This window comes from Aedes albopictus, chromosome 2 (assembly GCF_035046485.1).
Source record: "Aedes albopictus strain Foshan chromosome 2, AalbF5, whole genome shotgun sequence".
NCBI classification, from domain to species: domain Eukaryota; kingdom Metazoa; phylum Arthropoda; class Insecta; order Diptera; family Culicidae; genus Aedes; species Aedes albopictus.
In genome coordinates this window covers 398,824,933-398,835,182 of record NC_085137.1, presented here as the reverse complement: position 1 = coordinate 398,835,182, position 10,250 = coordinate 398,824,933, and the positions used below count along the sequence as shown (strand labels likewise).

At 37.0% G+C, this 10,250-nt stretch overlaps 1 long non-coding RNA gene across 1 annotated transcript; it reads right to left on the bottom strand.

Annotated features, from left to right (window-relative positions):
- Positions 1-2,641: 2,641 nt before the first annotated feature.
- Positions 2,642-3,225, bottom strand: LOC109422081 (uncharacterized). Its single transcript, XR_003899079.2, has 3 exons — positions 2,923-3,225; positions 2,783-2,865; positions 2,642-2,730 (listed from the first exon to the last, which is right to left on the bottom strand). It is a non-coding gene; the product is annotated as an uncharacterized LOC109422081 (long non-coding RNA).
- Between the last annotated feature and the right edge of the window lie 7,025 nt (positions 3,226-10,250).

Here is a 10,250-nt window from a genome sequence, read left to right as displayed (position 1 = left end):
TTCCAAAACAGAACCGGTTCAGATATGGTCTAAGACCATTGTCTTGCTTACCGTTCATCTGGTTTTCAAAAAACCGCGGTTTGATATGGCGCATGAATGAATGGGTAGTTCGCTTTTATGTTTGGCCACTTCCAGCGGGACACCCGGAACCGGTTCCGAGACACTACCGGTTCAGATATAGTCTAAGACCATTTTCCTGCTTACCATTCATCAAGTTATCGAAAATGCCGTAGTTTGATGTGTCGCATGCATGGGTTTGGAGCGTTTTCATATCTGGCCCCTTCCTGGGGTACCGGTCCGGAACACCTATATGGCCATAACTCCGGAACGGCTGGACCGATCCGAACCATTTTCAATAGGAAACAATAGGACCAGATTCCGCGTCGAATGAACCGTCGGTCATTAAAATCGATTGAGGTTTACTGCCAAAAAGTGATGTGAGTTTTTTTGTACACATACACACATACACACATACATACACACACACACACGCATACACACACAAATACACACACACAGACATCACCTTGATTCATCGAGCTGAGTTGATTGGTATATGTTAGAGATGGGCGAACCGTTCGCGAACGGTTCTGAAGAACTAGTTCTAAGGAAAGAATGATTGAACGGTCGTTCATTTTAAAAGAACGGTAGTTCTCCGTTTTCTAAAAAAATTAAGGAAATTAAGATCCTACAAAATTTTTCATTCAGTTTTTTCTGATGAACGAATATTGGGTTCTGAGAGAGCGAATGTTGCAATTATTTTGTAAAATAGTGCTTCGATGACGTATGCAGCCGGCCGAAGGACAGCAGTTGATAAATAATGTGTCAATGTACAGTATGGCAAATCCTATATATTTATGCAGAGTTGGATTTGCTCTGACTGCTGCTGGCCACATATCACGTAAATAATACGGCAACGTACCAACGTTAAACTTCGGTTCACAAAACAACCCTAAAAACTGCTGAACGGAAGAACGGTTCATCAGAACTAGTTCTTTCTGAGGAACTGTTCAGTTGAGAATGGTCCCCTTGAAAGAACTTTTTTGCCCATCTCTAATCAGGATGTCGGATAGCAACCCGACTAAAATGGTTCTCGAGAGTCATCCGACCGGTACAAGAAGACGTGGAGCGCAGCGAGCTAGGTGGGTCGACCAAGTGGAGGACGATCTGCGGACCCTACGCAGAGTGCGCAACTGGAGACAAACAGCCATGGACCGAGTGGAATGGAGGCGGCTACTATGTACAGCAGAGGCCACCCCGGCCTTAGCCTGACCGGTAAGGTAAGTCATTCGGCTTAGGTATCAATTTGCAACTTACTCGCATTAACTAGAGGTGAGAGCAAATTTAGGGAAAAGAGGTATTCATTGTATGGGCTCGAATCAACCATTGCATGAAAAAATAATAGACTCTCAAATAAAAATGCTCCGATATTGCTCAAATTCGGTAGGCATGATCTTTACCAAAAATATTTAGAATAATTTTTGTTAGGGTGGTTATTTTAAAAATAGGATGGTTCTAAAAACGACATTTCTCTTTTTTTAAATTTTCATTCTGTCATAATTTTTGAACTAATAATCCAATTCGCCATCTGTTTTCACGAATGAAAAAAATATTTGTTCTGGATTAAATAAAAAAAAATATCGCGAAAAAAATAGTAAACTTAAAAAAGCAAAAATGGTCAAAATTTCAGTTATTATTATTTTTATTATTATTATATTATTAAAATTATTTTTATAATTTTTGCAATTTTTACACAACGCTTATGTTTTATATATTTTTTTTAACGAAAGGTTAAGTATTTTTACATGACATTAAAAAAAATGAAAATGTTTTGAACTGCTTTTTTGAAAATTTCAAATTTTGGACTCATGCTCGGATTGGTGAAAGTCTTCTAGCAGCGGAGTTACTCAACGCCAGCTTAAAGCTGCAAATGTATTTAATCATTAGAATTTTAATAACACTAGTTTACAGCATTTTTGAACTCGGTAAGCTGATGATCATTTTTGGTGTAGAATCATGCCCTGAGTTCGAAAACACGAAGGAAAAAAATTACAGTGGAGCGGAAATTTTTTCGACTTTCCATACAAGGTTGATGATTTGAAATCGATTTTTGTTCTATTTTTAAGCAACGTCACTCACTTCACACATCTCATTCTCCGTAACCAATGCTCCGATTGAGCTGAATTTTTTACTGTAACTCGCCTACATATGATATGTCAAATATACGTTGAGAAAGAATTTTTATATTGTTTTTTTCTTATTGAAAAAAATATATTTCTTCATATATTTTTGGAAATTTGGCTAAAATTTAAAGAGATCGTCCCTAAAACTCGCCAATATCTTGAATTTCATCAATCTGACGCAAAACCTGCATTCATATGATCGAATGGTATTGTATTCAGCTTTTAATTTATGGAAAAAGATTTGTAATTGGTTGAACAAAACGCAAGATATTTGAATTTAAGTAAATTCCATATTTTGAAAAGTTGTAAAACTTGATATTGAGCTAAAACTCAAAAACTGTTCAACTTAAAATTTTTTGAAGCACGGTTTCGAAATCAGCGCCAATATGTACTTCAAAAACTTTGGTCGTTGACAGAAGTTCACGACTTTCGTTTTATTTTGTAAACTAGTGTAATAGATTGGAATTAGTATTATTGCTTACATGGTCTTTGACCGTTCCTCTCAATTTTAGAGGGCCTTCGTTAGCGCTTTACTCGTGGGAGAAATCTATAATAACATAGTTTAGAGAACGAATCTTGACGAATCTCTGCCGGCTTACCTGGCTCTAGCTTATTACCGATACGCAATCGTCAGCTAGCTTAGCCGTTCTGCCAATTCAATGAAGCGCTATTATCGTTAAACCTAATAGATTAAGTAAATTACAATTTGCGATGCTAAACAAAACCTAATTCATTTTACCCAAAATTTAACTGCTCTTCGGTATTATAAATTCACTTTGTTATAATCAATTCACGAATTCTCAACGTAGTGTAGAAGAAATTTAGCAATAAGGTAATTATAGGTACATCTAAGGAACGAATTTCATGGAATTATAATTTTGCGGAACGAACATCAAACACGCTGTTAGTCTGTTGCAGTGACTATGCTTTTTCACCCCGATGACAATCTGATGACAGATATCCACGTCACTCACGAGAAGTGTCACCTAAAGCTTGAGCTCCAGGTTCGGTAGGCGAGAGAGGGTTTTCAGTGTTGCCATGACATACATATGGAATGACCATGCGTCTCCATCACATTAAAATATCCGGAGTGAAGTTCAGTTAGTAAAAAATACCAGCGAATTCACCTGTTAACCCGCAAACACCCGGGACGATCTACTTTTGGCAGAAATGCAATATCTTCTTTGTTTTAAAACATTTTACCCCGGATTTTTTTTATAGTCAAGGGGAATAGTTGTGCTAAGAAATGCATGGTACCTCCCCCCTTTGCACCCTCCCCCCTTTTGCGGGGAGGCGAAAATACGTGGCTTTTTTTGTATTTTTCATAAATTCTACATGTTTTTGCTGAAATTTCATCGTTTTGCTAATCATCAATAGTTTTCACTGATCCTAGATATGCAATGTATTACTGCCCATCATAGTCTGTTGAAGTTTTGATCCCAGAGCTATTCTAAGGCCTCCAAAGTACTCCGAAGTTTGTGACACAAATCTAACATTCTCAACCAAATTTTATACACGATGAATGTTTCCAGAACAATGTCTACGGTACTCAAAAAGCCTCAAAGCACCCCTAGAAAATTCATGGTACATGAATTGGGTGACCTAGGCCATCCAAACTACTCTGGAATTCATTTTCTTAAGATCTTAAACATCTACCATCGTTTGTGTTCACTCTGTCCAAGAAATTTAGTCACGTTGATGTCCATTACACCTCACAATGCTATGAGCAACTTGATATTGTGGTAGTTGGACATTCCGTGAAATACAAATGGCCTCCAATACACTTTGAAGTTTGGCTTACGATATCTACATACTGTCTCATGCTTTAGTTGTGAAAAATTTTCGTAGAATCTAGTCTTTAATGCTGATGGAACCTCAGTGCACATCTATAATGCTTTTGGTACATTCATGGGATATTCCAGGCTTTCCAAACTATTCTGGAATTAGGAACTTCAAGATCTACAGGCTCTACTCTTGTTTTTCTTCACTCTATCGGCATAATCCTTTCACGATTGTGTCTGTTGCACCTCATTATATAACGAGTATCTGTATTTGTTGCTATTTGGGTGTCCACTGGCATACAAATGGGCCCAATGTATTTTGAAGTATGGGTCGCAATATCTGTAAATCTTAGGATATTTTTATTGTAGTGAATGCTCGCGGAATATAATCTACGCTACTCTTAGAACCTCAGGGTGCAATTCTGATAACTTAGGAACATTCACTAAGTGATCAAGGTCATCCAAACTATTCTGGAATTCAGACCTTCAAGCTTCACACTCTTGTATCTCTTTACTTAATTCTTCCACGATTACCTTTGTTGTATCTCGTAATGTTTTGAGTATTTCTTTGTGTTGCTTGTGCATCCACTGACATACAAATGATCTTTATGGTATTTGGAAGTGTCGGAAATTACCTAAGTATTCCTCTAGGCGTTCCTCGGAAATTCCTCCAGGGGTCCCTCAGAAATTCATCGTGATGTTTTCCGAGAACATCTACGAGTTCCTAGGGAATACCTCAGGACTTCCCGTTAAATTCTTTAAGAGTTTTCCAGCAGTTTCTCTAAAGTTTATTCAGGAGTTATGCTGGAATTCCTTCAGGAGTTCCTCAGGAATTACTTCGAGAACTTTTCGGAAAATCCTGCAGGAGTTCCTCGGGAATCCCTCCAGAAATTCCCCGAGGATTCCACGGGAGTCCTCCAAAGATTTCTCCAGACATTCCCTTAAAACTCCTCAAGAAAATTTTCTCAAGAGTTCATCCAGAAATTTCTCTTTGGATTCCTCCAGCGATTTCTCTAGAAATTCTTCCAGGGATTCCTTAAGGGATTCCTTCAGGGTTTCCTTCAGGAATATCCCCTGGGTTTCCTTCGCGAATTCCTCCATGGACTAATCAAGGAATTCAGTCAGGTATTCCTCCAAATCACGATTCTAATGATTTCGCGACGTCGGGGTCACCAGTTGTAGGGTCAATGGTACCTACAAGATCGGAACGGATAGGAGACGTTCTTTCTTGTAGGTAGACGGTTTGGTGGTCTATATGGAACTTAAACTATATTTACAATTTCTGGAGTTCAAGTGAAATATGCATATGTGTTGTGGTTACGTAATAGTGTTCATAGTGTAAAGGGTTATACAATAATTCATATTGATTTGTAAAGATATGGTGCGATAGGCTAACGTGTCGGATACGCCACAAATTCCTTCTGGAATTACTACAGGAAATCGTCTAGGAATTGTTCCGGGAAACACCCTAGGAATTTCTTCAAGAAATACTCTAGAAATTCCTCCAGGAATAACTACATGAATTTCAACAGGAATTGCTGTAGGAATTACTTCAGGAATTTCTCCAGAAATTCCTTCAATTCCAGTTCTTACAGGAAATACCTCAAGTGAATTCGGAATCACTCGTATAAATTACTCCATGAATTCTTACAGGAAATAATTCATGAAATCCTCCAGAAATTCCTCCAGAAAATAAAAATTGAAAAAAAAATCTAAATTTCATCGCTGTTCAAGGAAATCTTTAAGGAATTTCTCTTAGAATTTCCCTGGGAAATTCTTTAAAAAATCCTTCACAAATTACTACATGAATTGGAGAAAGTACTCCAGGAATTCCTCCAGGGTATTCTCCAGAAATTTCTTCAAGAAATTCTTGAAGAAATTCTTGGAAGTATTCTTGTAAGAATTCTTGAAGGAATTCCTGGAGAAATTCCTAGAGAGATTCTTGGAGGATTACCTGAAGGAATTCTTGGAGGAATTCCCGGGGATATTCCAGTATGCAATTCTGGAGGAGTTTCTGAAAGTATTTATTGAAAAACCCTGGAGGTTTTCCTAGAGAAATTTATGAAGGAACTCCTGGCCAAATTCCAGGACGGATTCTTGGAGGAATTTTGATATAAATATTGGAGCAGGTCTTGGAGAAATTCTCATTAGAGTTCATGTTGGACTGAAGAATCTAGGAGGTATTCATAAAGGAATTTCTGGAGGATTTTTTGAATGATTTTTTAAAGGAATTTCTTGAAAAATCCCTGGAAGAATTTCTAGCGAAATTCCTGAAGGGATTATTGGCAGATATCTTAGAGGGTTCTCTGGTAAAATTCTTGGGGAAGGTACAGTAGGAATTTTTGGAATTCCTGGAGGGACTCTTGGAAGAATTCTAGACAGATGTCTTGGAGGAATTTCTGGATGAATTCTGAAGAAATTTCCGGAGTAATTTCTGGGAGAATTGTTGGAGGAAACTCTGGAGGAACCAGTGGAGAAATTTCTGGAAGAATCGCTTGAATCCTGAAGAAATCCCTGGGTTAGCTGCTGGAGGAAATCTTGGAAGAACCTCTGAAAGAGCTCTGGAGGAATTCCTGGAGGAATACCTGAATGAATTCCTGGATGAATCCATGGAGGAATTCATGCAGGAATTCCTAGGGGTATTCCTGAAGGAACCCCTGGAAGAACTTCTAGAGAAACCGCTGGAGAAATTGTTAGGAAAATTCTTGGAGGAATCCCTGGAAAATTTCCTGGAGGAATTCCAGGAGAAATTTCTGGAGGAACTCTTGGGAAAACTTCCTTGATGAGTTTTTAGGGAATGCATGAAGAAATCCCGTGGAATCCTCGGGGAATTTCTGAAGGAATTCCCGCGGAACTCCTACAGGATTTTTCGAAAAGTTTTTGAAGTAATTCCTAAGGAACTCCTGAAGGAATTCCAGCATAGCTTCTGAATAAATTTTCGAGAAACTGCTGGGAAACTCCTGAAAAATTTCACGGGAAGTCTTGAGATATTCCCTACGAACTCGTAGAGATATTCTCGGAGAATATCACGATGAATTTCTGAGGGACTCCTGGAGGAATTTCCAAGGAACGCCTACAGGAATTCTTGGGTAATTTCCGACACTTCCAAATACCATAAAGAACATTTGTATGTCAGTGGATGAACAAGTAACACAAATACTCAACAAATTATGAGAAACAACAGAGGTAATCGTGGAAGAAGTACATCGATAAAATAAAGATTTACAAGAGTAGAGCTTGTAGAGCTTGAAAGTCTTAATTTCAGAGTAGTTTGGATGACCTAGATTACCAAGTGAATGTTCCTAAGTTATCAGAATTGCACTCCGAGGTTCTAAGAGTAGCGTAGATTATATTCCGCAAGCATTCGTTACAATAGAAATATCCTAAGATTTACAGATATTGCGACGCATACTTCAAAATACATTGAGTTCATTTGTATGCCAGTGGACACCCAAATAGCAACAAATACAGATACTCGTTATATAATGAGGTGCAACAGACACAATCGTGAAAGGATTATGCCGATAGAGTGAAGAAAAACAAGAGTAGAGCATGTAGACCTTGATGTTCCTAATTCCAGAATAGTTTGGAAAGCCTGGAATATCCCATGAATGTACCAAAAGCATTATAGATGTGCACTGAGGTTCCATCAGCATTAAAGAATAGATTCTACGAAAATTTTTCACAACTAAAGCATGAGACAGTATGTAGATATCGTAAGCCAAACTTCAAAGTGTATTGGAGGCCATTTGTATTTCACGGAATGTCCAACTACCACAATATCAAGTTGCTCATAGCATTGTGAGGTGTAATGGACATCAACGTGACTAAATTTCTTGGACAGAGTGAACACAAACGATGGTAGATGTTTAAGATCTTAAGAAAATGAATTCCAGAGTAGTTTGGATGGCCTAGGTCACCCAATTCATGTACCATGAATTTTCTAGGGGTGCTTTGAGGCTTTTTGAGTACCGTAGACATTGTTCTGGAAACATTCATCGTGTATAAAATTTGGTTGAGAATGTTAGATTTGTGTCACAAACTTCGGAGTACTTTGGAGGCCTTAGAATAGCTCTGGGATCAAAACTTCAACAGACTATGATGGGTAGTAATACATTGCATATCTAGGATCAGTGAAAACTATTGATGATTAGCAAAACGATGAAATTTCAGCAAAAACATGTAGAATTTATGAAAAATACAAAAAAAGCCACGTATTTTCGCCTCCCCGCAAAAGGGGGGAGGGTGCAAAGGGGGGAGGTACCATGCATTTCTTAGCACAACTATTCCCCTTGACTATAAAAAAAAATCCGGGGTAAAATGTTTTAAAACAAAGAAGATATTGCATTTCTGCCAAAAGTAGATCGTCCCGGGTGTTTGCGGGTTAAGTGATATTCCTTTATGAATTTCTACAGACATTTCTCTATAAATTCCTTCTGATTTCCTTAAGCAAGTTTCTTCTCAGATTCCTCACAGAGTTTTTTCTTAGATTCATTCAGGAGCTCCTTCTGACATTCTTCCAAGAGTACCTTCAGAGATTGATCTAAGAGTTCTTTCTAAGATTTCTTCAGAGGTTCCATCGGGGGACCCCAGGAACACCTACAAGGGGATTCTCTACAAGTTTCTTTTTGGATTCGTCGTGAAGTTCCTCTTAGGATTTCCTCTTATGGGAATTCCTCCATCAGTTCCTTCGGGTAATTCTTCAAAAGCTTCTTCTGTGATTTTTCAAGGAGTTCTTTCTGAGATTCCTCGAGGAGATTCTTGGAGTATTTCTTGAATTTTCTAAGCAATGAGTAAATTCCGGAAGAAACTTCTGGCTTATCTTAGAAAACCGGACAGGAATCCCAGAAGTAACTCCAGGAGGTATCATTAAAGGAACTCCTGAAGGAATTCCTGAAGCGATTCATGCAGGATTATCACTCAGCAGCAGGCGAAATCACTGCCATTTTTTACTAACTGGTGAAATTCAGTAGTTTATGGCTGTATGTATAAAAATAAAAAATAAATAAAATAAAACAAACAGCTATTTTAAGGTGATGGAGACGCATGGCCATTCCCATACGTATTGAGCACAAAAGTTGAAATTAAAAAAAAAATGCATAATTTCTATTGAATTTGGGCAATGTAAGACCGCTTTTACTTTTGATTCTATTCTTTTTTCACGGAAATCTACATGGCTTTCTATTCCGCAGAAATTCAACCTTTTTTTGGCTTAGTTGATTATAGCGCTCTTTTCTATAATGTTTGCATTGAAAAATGGACTTTTTTCAAAGTGTGCTAGAAAAATGTATTAGCAAAATTAAAAAAAATGTTTACAAACATGCTAGAAACCTACTATACTAGAAAAATTGGCACAGGCAAGAGCCAGTTTTATTGAAGTTAGTGAAGATGTTCGTTGGCGTGTTGACATACAGTGATAGACATTCGTTTAGCCGAGGCCAAAAAAATTTCAAAAAAGTGTCAGGAAACTAATACAAAAGATTTTATGATAAAACTTTTTTATCGTAGTGATAGCATACCTAGTACTGTTTTATAAAAATGTGATACATCACACTTACATATACACTGAAACAAAAACGAGGGTAATAACCCTTGAAATGTTATTTTTTGTCTAGACATTCGTTTAGCCGAATTGTCCAACTTTTGGAATTGCATAAAAAAAACTAACAAATTTCGAAAAATATCCAACAAAATCATTTTGTATGGTGACCTGCATTATAGATCGACTTGTAAATCATGAATAAGATCATTTTTGGAAGTGTTGCCATATTAATTTTACATACATCTCATATAAATTTGTCATAATATTGTAAATGTTTCTAAATTGAGATTTGATGTAGTTATTTTTATCGGAAGTGTTTCAAAAGAATCTAATGAAAGTTTCATGACGAATGCAGGTTGAAAATTTACGAGAAACAATATTTATAACAATATTTATAACAGAAAAAAAAATAACGGAAACCATCAAAAAATCACATATTTAAGTATTGTTTTGATGTAATATGATGGTTTCACTTGCATAAATCATAGCGTTTACTACTATTACGTCTGCTAATAGCTCCCAATATCTTCTAGACTGTATTCTGGCTGAAATAACATACATTAGACGGCTCACATTTCAAGAAATGTCACCGAAAGTATTCAAATTTCTAGCATGAACTATTTGTTTCATAATTTAGACGTTCTTTTCAAATAAATTATGTTAAAAATGAATGTTGTTAAAAACTAAGACTCATTTATAATATATTTCTTCAGATTGAATGCAATAAGCCAATTGTTTGACCAT